Here is an 18,412-nt window from a genome sequence, read left to right as displayed (position 1 = left end):
TAAACTCTCAACGCCTCCGTGAAGCAGAAACTCACCACCTATCAACCAGACTAGACCATCAGCAAAACTACCCCCCCCCCCCCCCTGCACACATACAAAAATTGACAACAACATCCTGTTGTGTTCCATATCTTCTATTTAGCCATTTTACACAAACTTTTCTAGACTCGTATTACAGCCGGGGTCAAACTCAGTCACACAGAGGGCCTAAGTTAAAAACAAGCTTAAAATTTTGGGCCGAAGAAGATAAACATTTCAGAGAAACAGAGCAAGGAATTGTGGGAAATAATCCCCATTGCCTGCTTTTGTCGAAATTGGGTTGAGCACGGGTGATTGTTCTGCTTATTGTTACTTTTAGTTTTTTTTATAAGCTGTAAGGATTTAAATGCCTCTAGTTGCATTTTTTTCAATCATTTTTAATTATTAAATATTTGAAAAATAAAGTAAATAAGTATAAAAAAGTACATTTAAAAAAGTAAATAAAGTTAAAAAAAAGTATTAAAATATAAGCAATTGTACTTTTCTGGGTCATAATTGGGGGGACCTAGGGGTGCCACTGGTGTGGCTCGCCCAGGGTGTCATTTGTGCCAGAACTGCCACTTCAGGGAAGCCTAGAGTTGGGCCCCCTAGTGGCTACTAATCATATCAGATCCAGTTTATCTAAAAATAATAATCATGCATGTTTTATTTGAACCTTTCTGTTGTCTCTTCATTAGAAACTGCTGTTCTGTGGGTCAGAACTATGCTAAAATGTTTGTCCAGTTTAAATCTGCAGTTCTGTGAATGATGCATTTACTTTGTAATAACACAGTGAACAGGAACTTATCCCAGATACAGTATATACACCTGCATGGACTTGGGTGCTTGCTTTATTCTGGTATGACAAACATGAAAAATATATGATCATTGTAACCATCAGACAAGGTTACAATATTTTTAAAATTAAAACGGAAAGTTCTTCTTCTTCTTCTATGCAACAGTACTCTGCTGATTACTTTTTATTGACACCAATCTGAATTTTTTTCTCCAAACAGAACCTGGCACCAAGAGTTTAGTGAAACCTGACCTGAGAGTCTCCAGTTCACAGTGTGGACTCTTTAGTCCATCAGACAGAAGTTTCACTCCCGAGTCCTGCAGCTTGTTGTTACTCAGGTCCAAATCTCTGAGACTGGAGGACCGAGAGCTGAGAACTGAGGACAGAGCTGCACAGCTTCTCTCTGACAGGTTACAGCCACTCAGTCTGAAGAAAACAAAGCAAGAAAGCAGTTATTGATTGAATCTTTAACTTTTTAACTCAAATTCATTTGTTCACTGAAGGTGATTTTCCTGAGAGTTCTTACAGAGCTTTGTTGGAGGCTTTGATCACTGGCAGAAGCCTCAGAAGAGCCTCCTCTGAAGCAGAGTATTTCTTCAGGTCAAACACTTCCAGATAATCTTCTAATGACAGTAAAATGAAGGCCAGAGCCGACCACTGAGCAGGAGACAGTTTATCTATGGAGAGATGTCCTGACCTCAGGGACTGTTGGATCTCCTCCACAAGAGAATCATCATTCAGTTCATTCAGGCAGTGGAACAGGTTGATGCTTTTATCTGCAGACAGATTCTGACTGATCTTCTTCTTGATGTACTGGACTGTTTCCTGATTGGACAGTGAGCTAATTCTTTTCTGAGTCAGCAGACCTCGTAGGAGACTCTGATTGATTTGCAATGAAAGACCCAGAAGGAAGCGGAGGAGCAAGCCCAGGTGTTCGGACTCTGTAAGGCCTTTTTCACAGAACTCTGGTAAAACTGGACTGGACTGCTTTGGTTCAGATTACAGAGCTTGGGTTTTTTCAGTTCTTTCTCCATTAGGTTGACTCCAGAGTTGATGAAGGTCAGATGAACATGAAGAGCAGCCAAAAACTCCTGAACACTCAGATGGATGAAGCAGAACACCATGTCCTGGTACAGCCCTCGCTCCTCTCTAAAGATCTGTGTGAACACTCCAGAGTACACTGAGGCTGCTCTGATATCGATGCCACACTCTTTCAGGTCGGATTCATAGAAGATCAGGTTGCCTTTCTGCAGCTGCTCAAAAGCAAGTTTTGCCACAGACTCCATCATTTTCCTGCTCTCTGGACTCCAGTGAGGATCTGTCTCAGCTCCTCCATCATACTTGACCTTCTTTACTTTGGCCTGAACCACCAGGAAGTGGATGTACATCTCAGTCAGGCTCTTGGGCAGCTCTCCTCCCTCTGTGCTCTTCAGCAGATCCTCCAGAACTGTAGCAGTGATCCAGCAGAAAACTGGGATGTGGCACATGATGTGGAGGCTTCGGGATCTCTTGATGTGGGAGATGATTCTGTTGGCCTGCTCTTCATCTCTGAATCTCTTCTTGAAATGCTCATCCTTTTGAGGGTTATTGAACCCTCTGACCTCTGTCACCATGTCAACATATCTAGGAGGAATTTGACTGGCTGCTGCAGGTCGTGTGGTGATCCAGAGGTGAGCAGAGGGGAGCAAGGTCCCTCTAATGAGGTTTGTCAGCAGATCACCCACTGTGGTTGACTTTCTAGGGTCATTTAGTGTCCAAGTCTTGTGGAAGTTCAGTGGAAGTCGACCCTCATCCAGACCATCAAAGATGAAGATGATCTGGAAGTCTTCAAAGCTGCAGATTCCTGCTTCTTTGGTTTCAGGGAAGAAGTGATGAACAAGTTCCACCAAGCTGAACTTCTCCTCTTTCAGCACATTCAGCTCTCTGAAAGTGAATGGAAATATGAAGTTGATGTTCTGGTTAGCTTTGCCTTCAGCCCAGTCCAGAGTGAACTTCTGTGTTAAGACTGTTTTCCCAATGCCAGCCACTCCCTTTGTCATCACAGTTCTGATTGGTTCTTGTCTTCCAGCTGGGAGTTTAAAGAGCTCTTCTTGTCTGATGCTTGTTTCTGCTCTGTCTGCTTTCCTGGATGCTGCTTCAATCTGTCTGACCTCATGTTCTTCATTCAACTCTCCAGTTCCTCCCTCTGTGATGTAGAGATCTGTAAAGATCTCATTAGGAAGGATTGAGTTTCCTGCTTTGGTTATCCCCTCAAACAAACACTGGAACTTCTTCTTCAACCCAGATTGGACTTTATGTTGACAAACTGCAGCAGAAGATCCTGAAATAAGACAACAAATAGATGAAATAAAGTCTCCAAAACCCTGAAAGATGAGGATTTGAATCCACATTGTTCCATTTGATACATCACTAAATCTTCATTTATCCAGTAGGTGAAATCTTCAGAGAAATCCTCTTACTGCTATGCAATCGATCAGCCAGCTCCTCCTGCTTCATTTTCCTCAGGAAGTTCTCTGTGATCTTCATCAGTGACTCCCTGCTGCTCTTCTGCTTTTCATCTTCATCCTTCAGCTCCTCCTCATCTGTCTTCTGATTCAGAAGCTTCTGGATCTTCTTCAGCTCTTTCTTCACAAAAGTTACAATGTTTTCCTCCAGCAGCTGGAAAAGAATTCTAGATCAGAGTGAATTCATGGAGCCAAACATCTGCTCCATGTTGGACGCACTGACAATCCACTGGTCTACAAAGTGCAGCATGGAGATGACTGTGAACAGAATGATGGAAAAGTAGTTGTTGTTCATGTACAGACCAGAAATATGGAGTCCAGCTGTGTTTGATGCTGCTGGACAGACTGACCACTGGGAGTCTCTGAGCTCTGCTGGTCCACTCTGTGAAGAATCATCAACAATCAGCACTATTCTGTCTGTGCACAAAAAGACTTACATGAGGTGAAGGTCCATGCAGTCAGATGTGGGTGTGGACAATGAACCAGAGGATTCCCTGTTGTGGGAACGCTTTACTGGTCCTTCTAATCCAACAACAGCTAAGTCTGAACATGTTTGCAGCTTTCAGCTCGTCAGCTTTGACAGAGTTCCAGCAACTCTTACCAAGCATTCAAAGCTGTAGATAACTGCTGAAGTGCCCTGGAGCGAGGTCATTCACTCTGGTGTTTGGTTCAGATTGATTGTACTGGGTAGCCCTCAATGTGAATGTGTTTTACTGTGATTGTCATGTGAAACCATGACGCTTCAGATGAACTTTGTAAATCTGCTCAGCATCATCAGCATAAGAGCTCTGGAAAGTCAGACCTCCAACTATTTTTTTACATTTGACAAAGCTGATGTCAGGAAATGAGGTTCCATGAGGAGGAAGATCAGATCTGAAGCAGTTGATCCAGAACCACAGAGCTCCAATAAGATTCTACAAACCTGCAAAGTCTCACTTTTTTGCAGCTATTTAAACCAGCGATCACAACCTAATGTAGCTACACTGATTAGGAGCAAAAGCACATAGCTCTGCTCGGCCAACGGGAGCCCTACAGACACTCAGAAACTCCTCCAACATCCATTATCTCATTGTGATTGTTGTGTTTGTGGAAAAAGCTCCAACACTCACTGCTGCACACATGAAGATAGAAATATCTGTGACAAAGAGCCTAACTCACATCAAACTCATGTTGGAATGAAACAATTCACTCATTTGACTCTGTTTCAACATTTATTTATGGCTCACCTCTCTGCACAAGAAGATGCTGCTGATTTAAAGTCGATAATATGATGCTTTGACTGGTCACTCCTCAAGGACACACAGCTGTGTTCAGATCCAGATCCAGTTCTGAGTCTGTGATGACTCCTGATAGAAAAACATTTATTTTATTTTCAAACAAACCCAATTTCTTCTGTCATGAAGCTTAATCATATTATCTTCAAAAATGAACTATTGAGGTCAGATCAAGAAGAGACAAATCTACAATAATATTCTCCTTTGTGAAAACATTGTGACCCTACATGCAGTTGTTTCAATTGAAGGAAAAAGTATGTGATTCATAAAAATGTATATTTTTGTTTACATTTTAACCTAAACATATTTGACAAACAGTATTTCATTCTTGAACTGCTGTAAATGACCTAATCAGCTCACCTTTCTGCAGGAGAAACTGCTGCTGATTTAAAATCCATAATTTGACCCTTTGACTTGTCACTCCTGAAGGACACACAGCTGGGTTCAAATACATGCTCAGTTCTCCCTCTCTGTTGAATCCTGATGGAAAAGCATTTGTTATATTAGTATATTAACAATTCATTTTTCTTGTTATAAATATTGATCAGATTGTTTTTCCTTGTTAGACTATTGAACTCAGATAATAAAAAGATTGGTTTGTTAAAATGACACCTTGTGACTACTTTGTGACCCTGCATTCAGAGTTTTTAATTAGGGGTGTCAAATTATCGCATTAATTGGGAATAATTCATTAAAGAAAAATTAAAGCATTATTTTATTTATTGTGTTAATCTAATTTAAATTAACTCTTGTCGTGTTCCCAAATGTCAAACAAGGGTTCAACTGTTACTTGCATGAATGTTTTATTTGAACACAGCTTAAAACGTGTCTTACATCGCTCTCAGTGTCAACCATTGACCATATATTGAACTGAACAAAGTGCCTCTGATGTCAACCATAGAAAATGATAATTAGGGTACTCTGGACCGGATGTTTTGTTCTAGTTATTTAATTATTTTTTTGTAATTGTTTGAAATTCGAAATAGTATGTCTTCATGGTTCAAAATTAAAGGAAATCTGTTGTAAACGGAAAACTTCATAAAGACCCTTATAAAATTGTATTTTGATCTTTTAGTACACTACGATGTTACACATTTAAATGAAAATACAGTATGGCAAGACAGTTTTTAGTCAGGCATCAATTTTGCAAGTTCCCTACTTAAAAGATGTGACAGGCCTGTAGTTTTCGTCATGGGTAAACCTCAACTATGACAGACAACATGAGACAGAAAAAATCCACAAAATCACATTGTCTGATTTATAAAGAATTTATTTGTTAATTATCGTGAAAAATAAGTATTTGATCAATAACAAAAGTTCAACTCAATACTTTGTTATTTACCCTTTGTTGACAATGACAGCTGTCAAACGTAGCTGTAAGTCTTTAAAGTTAAAGTCAAAGCCCCTTTAGCTGTCACACACAGGTGTGTGAAATTTGTTTTCGCATTTGACCCATCCCCTAGGGCAGGGGTCGGGAACTTATGGCTCGCGAGCCATATATGGCTCTTTTGATGGTCACATGTGGCTCGCAGACAAATCTTTAATTATACTTTTTTATTCATTAGACCAGTCTTTCTCGGGCGCGATGCGATGCCAGAGGCGCGCAGTAGTAGCGGTGCTTGGAGAAAAAAATCTGCGCCAGCATTATCACTTCACTTTACTATTATCTATTATTTCACAGAGTTTGTACCACCCGGAAACCTGTGAATTGCCGTGCCCAAAACTGCGCGCTCCCGTCTCTGAGAAAGAGCGCGCAGTTGCGGGGACCGGAGGTGTGAAGAAAAAAGCAGAGGGTGGGGGTGAGGGGTTGTGGGGACCGGCAGCAGGTGAATCGCGCAGGGATTGTAAAAACGTAAAACCCGCTGCCCGTCACTCACTGCGGCGTGTGAGTGTGTGTTTGGCTCCCCGTCTGCATGTGATCAGTCTGTCTCACATCTAAAGAACATTCATACTAACAGTAGCGGTTTTAGGCACGGGCCATACGGGCGATCGCCCGGGGCGGAAAAAATGACGGAGGGGCGGCGCCAGCGGCTCAGCTCTTGTAAAATACTTTATGCACCACTATTGGTTTACTTATATCACAGAGTTTGTAACAGCCTGAAACCTGGCGGCGCCCCCGCCCCGCAGCTGCGCTCCCTCCTGTCTTTGAGAAGTAGACGCAAATGTGTGTGAGAAGGAGAAGGGAGGGGGCGCGGGGTGAAGAAGGAGAAGGGAGAGGGCGCGGGGTGAAGGGTGCAGGCTGAGAGGTGAGCACGGAGCGCAAAACGCATGCGCAAACCTGGCTGGATCTTCTTCCAGGGGGGCAACGGTCGCGGGCCGCGGCTCAGTGCTTGATGAAAAAATAAAAATAAAAATTGCGCCGCCATGTAGCGAATTGGCGCCCCTGGGTGCAGCTGCACGTGCTCCTGCTGGAAATGTTTGACGAACGGGGGGGGCTGCGGGTATAAAAAAGGTATAAAAAAACATGCTTTTTTGGTTATTTTTGTGTGAAATGCCCAAATAAAAAATGGAAAAACAAAAAAAATTCTTCACTTAGATGACAGTTGGTTTAGTCGACAGACTTGATACCTATGTCAGGACATTTATGCTAAATGCAAAAACATCTGAAATATGGAGAAAAAAGGTCAAAGCTGGTGCCCAATTTAGAAAGAAAAGAGAAGAAGAGGAGAAAAGAGACAAAGAAAAGGGTATTATCGCATAGCTAGATGCACGTTTTCTAAATACGAATGCTACCTGCCCTACAACAACAACAGCGTTGCAGAGGAAAAATCTCTTGTTTGGTCTATCATGACCAAAACTGAAGTAGGCCCAAATATTGCAAATAACGTCATTTTTAAGATATTTATTCTTAAATGTTTGCTCTGCCTTAACTTGTAACATTAGTTATGATTCGTGTGTCTGTCTGCTCTGCTGTAACACAAAGTTTTTGTTGTGTTTTATTGTTGTATATTAGTTCATAATGTTAAATAAGCTGTGATGGTAGCATGCTGCTGCTGCTGCTGCTGCTGCTGTTAGCTTTTCAAAACTCCAGTTGATCAAATCATACCTGAGATCACCAATGTCTCAGGAGCAACTCACTAACCTGCTGTTGTTAGTATCAATCATTCAGGGGGGGGAGCAGATTTCATATGATGACGTTATTGACAAGCTTGCATCAGGAAGGCCACAAAGGTTAGGTTTAGTTAGTGTTTTCTGTTCTTAGTGCTGCAGTTACATTTATTCTAGTGTGTTATTAGTGTGATTTGTAGTTTATATTTATTTTAGATTATTTATTTGTGTTTGATTAAATATTTCCCACTGTATTTTCAGTTACAATAAATGGACAAAGTGACTCTATTGGGGGGAAGGGGGGGGGGGGCGCCAGAGGAGGGTCTTGCCCGGGGAGTAATTCAGGGTAGAACCGCCACTGCATACTAACCTAAGATCACGTTTAAACTCTCAACGCCTCCGTGAAGCAGAAACTCACCACCTATCAACCAGACTAGACCATCAGCAAAACTACCCCCCCCCCCCCCCTGCACACATACAAAAATTGACAACAACATCCTGTTGTGTTCCATATCTTCTATTTAGCCATTTTACACAAACTTTTCTAGACTCGTATTACAGCCGGGGTCAAACTCAGTCACACAGAGGGCCTAAGTTAAAAACAAGCTTAAAATTTTGGGCCGAAGAAGATAAACATTTCAGAGAAACAGAGCAAGGAATTGTGGGAAATAATCCCCATTGCCTGCTTTTGTCGAAATTGGGTTGAGCACGGGTGATTGTTCTGCCCAATTCCTTTTCATGTGCCTGTTTTACGTCCTTTCACTCTGAGTTATTTCATCTTTTTTTTTTTTTGCACCAGAAGTGTGAAGACCAAATAGGATGAAAACATTCTTAAGAGTCTGATGTATCAAAATACAAGTGTTAAGTGTCGGCAGCTGAAGCAATTTCAAATTAAAAGCTACAAGCTTCCTCTTTGAATATCATCTATCGTAGCACAGCATAATGTGTGCGTAACGCACGCATCGGGCACGGCAAATGCCGCCCCCTATGAAGTGCCGCCCTGGGCGACCGCCCACATCGCTCATATCAAAAACCGCCACTGCGTTTATGGCTCTCTCGGCATAAAAGCTTCCCGACCCCTGCCCTAGGGCCTAGGGGATGAGTTTTATTGGGTCCCATTTTTAGAGTCTTTGGTATGACTCTGCCTGGATTTAAACTCACAACCTTCCAGTTACAGGGCGTACACTCTACTACAAGTCCACTGACCTTTACAAGGTTTTCAGAAACTGTTGCTGGTATTTTGACCCATTCTTTAATGCAGATCTCCTATAGAAAAGTGATGTTTTGAAGCTGTTGCTGGGCAACACAGACTTTCAACTCCCTCCAAAGATTTCCTATGGGGTTGAGATCTGGAGACTGGCTAGGCCACTTCAGGACCTTTTCTTTAAACGGACAGTCGTCCTTGTCCCTTTGCTTAAAAACATCCCCGAAGCATGATGTTTCCACCCCCATGCTTTACAGTTTGTATGGTGTTCTTTGGATGCAACTCGGCACTCTTTCTCCTCTGAACACGGCGAGTAGAGTTCTTATCAAAAAGTTCTATTTTGGTGTCATCTGATCATAGGACATTCTCCCAATCCTCTTCTGGATCATCCAAATGTTCTCTAGCCAACTGTAGACAGGCCTGCATATAAACTGGCAAGGGGCACGTCTGGCACTGCAGGATTTGAGTCCCTGGCGGCATAGTGTGTTACTGATGGTCGTCTTTGTTACTTTGGTCCCAGCTCTATGCAGATCATTCACTAGGTATCCCCCTTGTGGTTCTACGATTTTTACTCACCGTTCTTGTGATCATTTTGACCCCACGGGGTGAAATCTTAGAGGGACCCCCAGATGGATGGAGATTATCAGTGGTGTTGTATGTCTTCCATTTCCTAATAATCGATCCCACAGTTGATTTCTTTACACCAAGCTGGTTACCTATTACTGTCTTCCCCAGCCTGGTGGGGGTCAACAATTTTGTTTCTGGTGTCCTTAGACAGCTCTTTGGTCTTAGCCATAGTGGAGTTTGGAGTGTGACTGTTTGAGGGTGTGGAAAGGTGTCTTTCATAAAGATAATGAGTTCAAACAGGTGCCATTACAACAGTTAAGGAGTGAAGGAGAGAGGATCACAAAGTCTTGCTGTAGGTGACAAAAAAATTATTTTTCACATAATTTGCAAATACGTTTTTGAAAAATCCAACATTGTGATATTCTGGATTTTTTTTCTCATTTTGTCTTGAGGTATAACTATGATGAAAATTACAGGTCTCTCGTCTTTAAGTGGGAGAACTTGCACAATCGGTGGCTGACTAAAAACGTTTCTGCTCCGCAGTACCTCAAAATCGGCAATCAGTAGGTTAGATTAAAAATCGATTAATTATATTAATCAATTACATGTCATTATTAATTAATAACACAAAAAAATAATCTTGAGATTTTTTTAATTGTCAGAAAAAAACTCAAATTTGAACTATTATTGTTCGTTTCTTGAATCCATTTGGCAACCACCTACTGTTTCACTCTTGACCCGCTGCATTTGAAATCAATGAAAACATCATCTAAGTTGTCACTCCTTAAGGACATCCAGCCGGGTTCTGATCCAGGTCCAAGGTTCATGTGAAGAACGAAGGTTGTTGATGTGAGTACTGAGCTCTTACATCAAGAAGAGTCATGGACAGTTGAAGATTTTCATCTCACCTCTGAGCTTTGCTTTGGCTCTTATCTTCCCCAGAGTGCTTTTGGAGTGAGGGGATCCCTCCTTTCTGTCCTCACACTGATACATGCTGCTGGATTCACTGGATCCACATCAGCTCACACAAACATTTTACCTTCATCTTCAGAAGAGAAGCACATCATCCATCTGCATATCAATATCAAGTTAAACTGAGACACTTTGTTTTCATTTTCAATCGTCAACACCATCATCAAACCTTTATTTCATTTCAGTATGTTTCAGTATGTATTAGTATCCACAAAGTTGGACACTTTGTGGATACTAATACATACTAATCAGCTTTTTATACAGTCAAAATTGTTGAAACTGCAGGATCTTGTAAAATGTTAAACTCTAATAATACAATAAAAAGCACATAACTACTTAACCCTTGTGCTGTCCAATGGGTCAAGATGACTATGGACGTGTTATTTCTACCATGACAAAGGTGGATAAAGGTGGAAAGATTTCATGTAATCCATGGACACCAGAGAAGATAACAAATCATTGAAAAAAATAAGGTCTTCCGAGTGCACTGTCTTGTGAGTCTAGAATCTAGACCCACAAGACAGTGCACTTTTTAGTCACTAAACGGTAGAACATTTTTGACAAGAGATTTGAAATCCATTCATTTTGTGGAGTATTACAGTTTTTCTCAGTCGCTTTAGTACAATTCTCAGATCAGAATGAAATTCCCAAAACTATTTGTTCAATCTTCACATCATGATGTCACTTGTGCACATGATATAAGCAGTTTCTCACTTCTTTGAACAAGTTGTAATTCCTTTGGTACATCCATGCAAATGATTATGTACAATTCTCGGCTCTTTGCTACATTATCAATTGTTCATGTCATGTTGATCAAAATATATTATATAGTTCACTGTGCAATAGTCTTTCTCCTCAAAAGACCTAGTCATTAGTTCATCAAACTTCAATTCTGAAGACTCTTTTTTCCCCGGGGCTCCCCCCTCCTGGGCGGGGGCGGCGGGCCCCTGCCTCGCTCCTCCCTGGACCAACCGTGGGCCGGGCGGGTGGCTGCCTGGAGTGCGGAGCGGGTCTCCCTTGGGGGGTCCTGGCTCGTACCTGGGGTTGGGGCGGGGGGATGCCCGGAACTCCTGGGTGGTGGTGGGGTGCTCGTTTGGGGCTGTGGGCGTCCTTCTCCGGTGGGGCCCTGCGTTGGGTTTTCCCGGCGCGGCGGGGGGGCTGCTCTCCTGGTTGGGCTGGGGCGGCGCTCTCTTTCCCTCCGTGCGTCCCTGGCCTCTGGCTCTGGGGTCCTTGCGGCGGCCCTGCTGGCCCTGGCCTGGGTGGCAGGCTTGGTCGCCCGGGCGGCGGTTGTTCCCTGCCGGTTCCCGTATGGCGTTGGGGGGATACCGGCTGCCGCTGCTGCTGCGGTGGGGGTCTTGGGGTGGGGATGGCTGGGCACTCTCCCTACTTCTTTTCACGTTCCACCATCCATTTTAGAAGAACATAAACACTCACCTGAGCACTGGTGTTAGCTCACCTTTGCACTAACAGTTTGCATGACTGAATGACTGAAATATTTCACACTAGTTGGTTTTAAGGCATAAGTATGCGTGTGAACACTATCTGTTTTGTGTACATGTCGACAGGTGGACATTTTTGCAGCTAGCAGGTGTGTTTATAACATTTGAGTGTGTGTGTGGACAGGCTCCGCCCCTTTTTTTTTTTCTTTTTTTTTTTTCTACATTTGAACCTTACCATAATGATTAACAACCAGTAAACTTGTTGCTTTATGCTGCTTCATGGTCTTATCCCCCTTCCCCTCCTATTATCACCCCCTACCCCCCCTCTCTCTTCTTCCCCTCTTTCCTTTTCCGTCCGGTCCAACACCAAAGATTTTCAGACATGATTGAAATTAATAAAGTTTGGCCTCAATTACAAAAGGGGTTTATTCAGACATACCTTTGGTTTGTCTGAAGATTAATAACCCCTCTTGTTAAAGTAAAATATGTCCAACACAAGAGGCCCTCAGCTCTCATCTGTCTGCCCAGCTGTTGGACAGGACAAGTTAAAAAAAAAAAAAAAAAAAAAAAAAAAAAACTTCAATTCTGATCTGAGAATTGTACTAAAGTGACTGAGAAAAACTGTAAATCAAAATCAATTGTTTCATTGATTTTTTTAGTAACGTGCTGGTGAGGCACTCGTGGTATTAATCTGTTTTACAAAAATTAAACCCTACAGAGTAGCTTTGATTGGCAACATGAATAAAATTTAGTCTTTGAACATCTTACTTTATTTTATTTTACCAGGAAATTCCACTGAGACTGCATCTCTTTTTCAAGGAAGACCTGGGCCAAAAGGCATCAATACAAAATAAATACAGTTAAAAAAGAACTGAAATAAAATACATTACAAAATACAGATGCAATTAAAATTGAAATGAACAGTGGGGCAATGACTAATAGGATTATTTAAAAAGTGGTACAGATAGGTCAAGGGTGACATGTGCATGTTTCTTTTAAAAGCTCAGAAAGTTTTGCTTTAAAAAATTCAATGGAATAAGGTCACTTAAATGCAGTGAGTTTTGAATATTATTCCAGGAAAGCGGAGCAGCAATGGAAAAGGCTGTTTTTCCTAGTTCACTGAGGAATCTAGGGACATAAAGAAGTATGGAGAGAAATTAGACTCAGTCGGATTTGTGCGTGCGTAATTCTTGATTTGTGCGTAAATTAGGATTTGTGTATGCATATTCTTGCTTTTTGCGTGCGTAAATTAGGATTTGTGCATAAATTTGAATTTATGCGTGATTTGTTACTCACATAGTACGTTTTGTGTATAAGTTAAAAAAATATAAAATGAAAAAAATACAAAATGCAATTTACGTATGCACAAATTAAGATTACAACAGCTTGAAACTACTTACTACTAAGGCTGATAGGAAAATTCCAATGACTGAGCATTCCACTGGTATTTAAACGCAGCACTTACGGACGAATTTGTGAGTCGTGAAAACAGTCTCACGGTAGATCCGTGCGTAACTTTGGCTTCGTGTGTGCGTGACAAGGGATTCGTGCGTGTTTTTTAAAGATGTGTGTGTGTAAGTAGTTTCAAGCTGTTGTAAGCAAGAATATGCATACACAAATTCTAATTTACGCACAAATCAAGAATTACGCACGCACAAATCCGACTGAGTCTAATTTTTCTCCATAAAGAAGCAATTTGAGTGAGGAACGAGAGTTATATATGTTGTTAACAGGAGAAAGAAGACGGCACAGATATTGAGGTAGTTTGCCGAGAATGGCCTTATAGGTGAATATTTATGGAAGCGATTTTGTAGCATTAATAAAAAGCAAAGTCAAAACCAGAAATGCTTTTTCATTTTCAAAATGAAGCTGCATTTTTTGACTAAAAAAGAAAATGAAAAAGCAATCCACCAAAATGCTTTTCCATTTCCTTCCTCAACACAGCTTATTCTGTCACTTAATTAAAATTAAAATTAAAATGGTATTTGACATTTCATTTTCAAGACGTTCCATGGTAAATGTGTAGCATAATTCATTTAGAAATGTTTAATTTGACATTTAAAATGGATTAATAGAAATGCTTTTTAATTTTCAAAATGAAGCTGCATTTTTTGACTCAAAATTAAAAAGAAAAAGCAATACTTCAAAATGCTTTATCATTTCCTTCCTCAACACAGCTTTTTCTGTCACTTAATTAAAATGATAAAGAAAATGGTATTTGACATTTCATTTTAAGAAAGGTCCCTGGTAAATGTGTAGCAAAATTCATTTAGAAATGTCTTATTTGACAATTAAAATGGATTAACAGAAATGCTTTTTAATTTTCAAAATGTAGCTGCATCAAATGCCTCAAAATTCAAATGAAAAAGCAATATTTCAAAATGCTTTTTCATTTTATACTTAAAACCGCTTATTCTGTGTCATAATTAAAACGAAAATGCAAAGAGGGGATTGCATTTGCAATTTCAAATCCACCCTGCAAAACTTGGAGCAATATTCATTTAGAAAAAGCATTAGCAGAGGGGAGGCGGGGCGATGACGTCACTGCTTTCTCCGTGTGTCCGGCCGCTGACACACACACACACGCACCAGGAGCAGACTGTGTTAGCGGCAGAGAAGACGGCTTTGAGTTGGTTGTGAACTTCTGGTGAGTTTCCACAGCTTCTCAGGACTACATAACAGCATGTCCTTCTTCTGCGGTCCTCCTCCTGACGCACCGCGGACAAGATTTTTTCTGCGGACCGCCAGCTGCCTTCGCAGAGCGGAGCGCGAAGCTCCCGATGATCGCTGAAGGCGGAAATGCTGCTGCGATCTGAGAAACCATCAAATGAATTTGTGTTTCCAGTAGTGTCCAGAACAAAATAAAGACTCATGTAATTTCCACATATTTACACATTTATTTGCAGCTTCGCGCTGAATTTGCTGTTTGATGACAGCTGGAGCCCCATCAACAGATAGCAGATTTCACCGTACTAAACGTTGCTGGTTGGACCAAAAACACTCACTCAGCGCGAAGCTGCAGGAGACTATCTTCATAATGTGCTTTTATTACTGTCAATATTATTATTAAGGGCCTGCTCTACTCAATCATATGTTTTTAAATCCGTGCGGTCAGATGACGCTGAAGAAGTTTGGTTGCGATTCACAGCTTCTGATTCACGAGGGAGCTAAAGGAACATTCTGCTGCATTTTTCGCATTAAGATCCAGAAATCCAGGTTTGAGCAGTCCAGGTCCAGCGGTTTGTGAACAGGACCCGGTTTTAGGTGATCTCAATGCGAACACAGACACACCAGGTCTCTCAGCGACAGCTGCCGGACACACGGAGAAAGCAGTGACGTCATCGCCCCGCCTCCCCTCTGCTAATGCTTTTTCTAAATGAATATTGCTCCAAGTTTTGCAGGGTGGATGTTAAAATGCAAATGCAATCCCCTCTTTGCATTTTCGTTTTAATTATGACACAGAATAAGCGGTTTTAAGTATAAAATGAAAAAGCATTTTGAAATATTGCTTTTCCATGTGAATTTTGAGGCATTTGATGCAGCTTCATTTTGAAAATTAAAAAGTATTTCTGTTAATCCATTTTAATTGTCAAATTAAACATTTCTAAATGAATTTTGCTACACATTTACCATGGACCTTTTTTAAAATGAAATGTCAAATACCATTTTCTTTATCATTTTAATTAAGTGACAGAATAAGCAGTGTTGAGGAAGGAAATGATAAAGCATTTTGAAGTATTGCTTTTTCTTTTTAATTTTGAGTCAAAAAATGCAGCTTCATTTTGAAAATTAAAAAGCATTTCTATTAATCCATTTTAAATGTCAAATTAAACATTTCTAAATGAATTATGCTACACATTTACCATGGAACGTCTTGAAAATGAAATGTCAAATACCATTTTAATTTTAATTTTAATTAAGTGACAGAATAAGCTGTGTTGAGGAAGGAAAAGAAAAAGCATTTTGGTGGATTGCTTTTTCATTTTATTTTTGAGTGAAAGAATGCAGCTTCATTTTGAAAATGAAAAAGCATTTCTGGTTTTGACTTTGCTTTTTATTAATGCTACAGAATTGCTTCCATAAATATTAGCCAGTGTTTCTGTCGCCTGACTTTGAGTGAAGACCAAGAGAGCAGGGAGTACAGTTCACAATGGTGGGTTCTGTTTGCAGAGTTTGTGATAAAACGCAAGGCACTGTGATAAAGTGTGTCCAGACTACGTAGAGTTGACGAGGCAGCATTCATGTACAGAATGTCCCCGTAATCCAAAATTGGGAGGAAATTGCTCTAAACAAGTCTTTTCCTCACACCTGGGCTTAGACGAGATTTATTTCTCTAGTAGAAACCCAGAAGCGGGAGCCGGTTTAGCTCGTGCTGGTTTGCGGTGCCTTCCGTCCGTGAAACCAGGGCTCAACCCCAGGCTGCTCCCTGTTCCCTTCTCTACTTCTGTACCGGTCCCAAGCCCGGTTGCTTTGAGATGGTTGCGTCAGGAAGGGCATCCGGCGTAAAACATTGCCAAGTTTACCGTGCGACTCGTTCACTGTGGCAACCCCTGATGGGAAAAGCCAAAAGGGAAACAACAGTAGAAACCCAGAAGCGCTTTTTGCTTTTTTAGCAAGTGGTTAGTGTGAGAGGTAAAAGACAATTTTTCATCAATCCACACACCCAGATATTTATATGAGGACACTTTTTCAATTTTCAACCCTTCCAAAGTATGAATATCAGCCTTCAGTACATCATGTGAAGGAGACCTGGAAAATATCATGAATTGTGTCTTTTTAGCATTTAAGGTCAACTGTAATTGATGAAGAGAATACTGAAGTTCATTGAAGACTTCCTGGAGCTCGTTCACAGCAAGATGGACCGAAGAAGCAACTGTGTAAATGATGGTGTCATCTGCATAAAGATGGGATTTAACGTTTGGCAAATGACTACCTAGGTCATTTATAAAGATGGTGAACAGGATAGGAGCTAAGATTGATCCCTGTGGGACTCCACTATTGATGTTCATAAAGTCTGATTTTACATCTTCAACAATCACACACTGGGTTCTCTGTGAGAGATAATTTCTAAACCACCCAATAGCAGAATCACCTATACCAATAAGATTTAGCTTTTGTAGTAGAAGCTGATGGTTTACAGAATCAAAGGCTTTAGATAAGTCCACAAATAGGGCTGCACAGTGCAATTTCTTATCTAGGGCATTGATGATGTCATTTGTTACAGATACAGCAGCTGTTACAGTACTGTGGCCTGATCAGAAACCTGACTGAGTTTCACATAGAACCGAGTTAGATGCTAAAAAGAGTGCAATTTACGTATGCACAAATTAAGATTACAACAGCTTGAAACTACTTACACACACACATCTTTAAAAAACACGCACGAATCCCTTGTTACGCACACACGAAGCCAAAACTACGCACGGATCTACCATGAGACTGTTTTGACGTCTCACAAATTCGTCCGTAAGTGCTGCGTTTAAATACCAGTGGAATGCTCGGTCATTAGAATTTTCTGATCAGCCTTCCCAGACAAGGACTCAATCAATACATGTAGACAGTGGATGTTGTAGTGTAGTAGTGTTGAACATAGAGGCTACTTACTTCGGGGCGCTGACCACCGAGATGGGCTGCCATTCTTCCCGTGACTCTCTCAGTCTGACTGCCTTTGATTTTTCCGGAAGAAAAAAAACAGTGCCCCCTACTGGTCGTTCCTGTTACTCATTTTGTATCAATTCGGTGTCTCTGAGAATAATATACTTTTAATATAGTGTATAATAATAATTTTATTATGATAATTTTATAATTTTAATATAGTGTATAATAAAGTGTCCACAAACTCAATGTCTGAACCCTGGATGTTCACCGGTGAGTGTGGAGTAGGGGACCTCCTGAAGTCTAGGACCAGCTCCTTTGTCTTGCTGGTGTTTAGCAGCAGGTGTTTTTAGTTTTTATCAGTCGCTTTAGTACAATTCTCAGAGCTGACCCCTCTTGATGAGAGAATGGCGGCAATAATTGGGGAATCCCTTAAGTGGAGTGGTGACTGAGGCGGAGGGGGACACCGGGTGACACCCCCCCCAAAAGCCTGCAGAGGTCCAACAGGACGGCTCGAGGAAGTCGGAACCGGCTCATAAGCCACTCGTCCTCGTTTGCCAGCAAGTCTCCTTGCTGTCTAAAGATGCGTTCACTCCGAATTCTTCCATTTGCCACATCTTCTAAGAGCGCAAGATCAGCCATTGTGCGTCATTACTCATTGTGATGGGGCATTTGATTTTCCTCCATTTAATTACAACTGACAAGCTACAGATGAAATGGGAAATTGATCAGCGCAAATGTAATTTCTTGTTGCTTTCTGAATGGTTGAGACACACGCCATACATTGTTTTATCAAAATTAAAACAAACTAAAAGACATATGCATGAATACCATAATTCTGTAGCTGATGAAGAAATGTTTTACTATGAAAACAACTTTCCCCAGTGGACAATTAATACATCTGTCTATCTATCCATCTGTCTGTCTAATTGCACCTATATCTGCTCCGCCAGACGGACACATTGACGGGAATATCAGTTTTGTACATTATTTCG

At 41.1% G+C, this 18,412-nt stretch overlaps 1 pseudogene; it reads right to left on the bottom strand.

The window, feature by feature from the left end:
* Window positions 1-835: 835 nt before the first annotated feature.
* On the bottom strand, window positions 836-5,861 carry LOC101172139 (annotated as a pseudogene).
* Between the last annotated feature and the right edge of the window lie 12,551 nt (window positions 5,862-18,412).

Source organism: Oryzias latipes, chromosome 2, assembly GCF_002234675.1.
Source record: "Oryzias latipes chromosome 2, ASM223467v1".
NCBI lineage: Eukaryota > Metazoa > Chordata > Actinopteri > Beloniformes > Adrianichthyidae > Oryzias > Oryzias latipes.
This window is presented reverse-complemented; position numbering and strand designations above follow the sequence as displayed.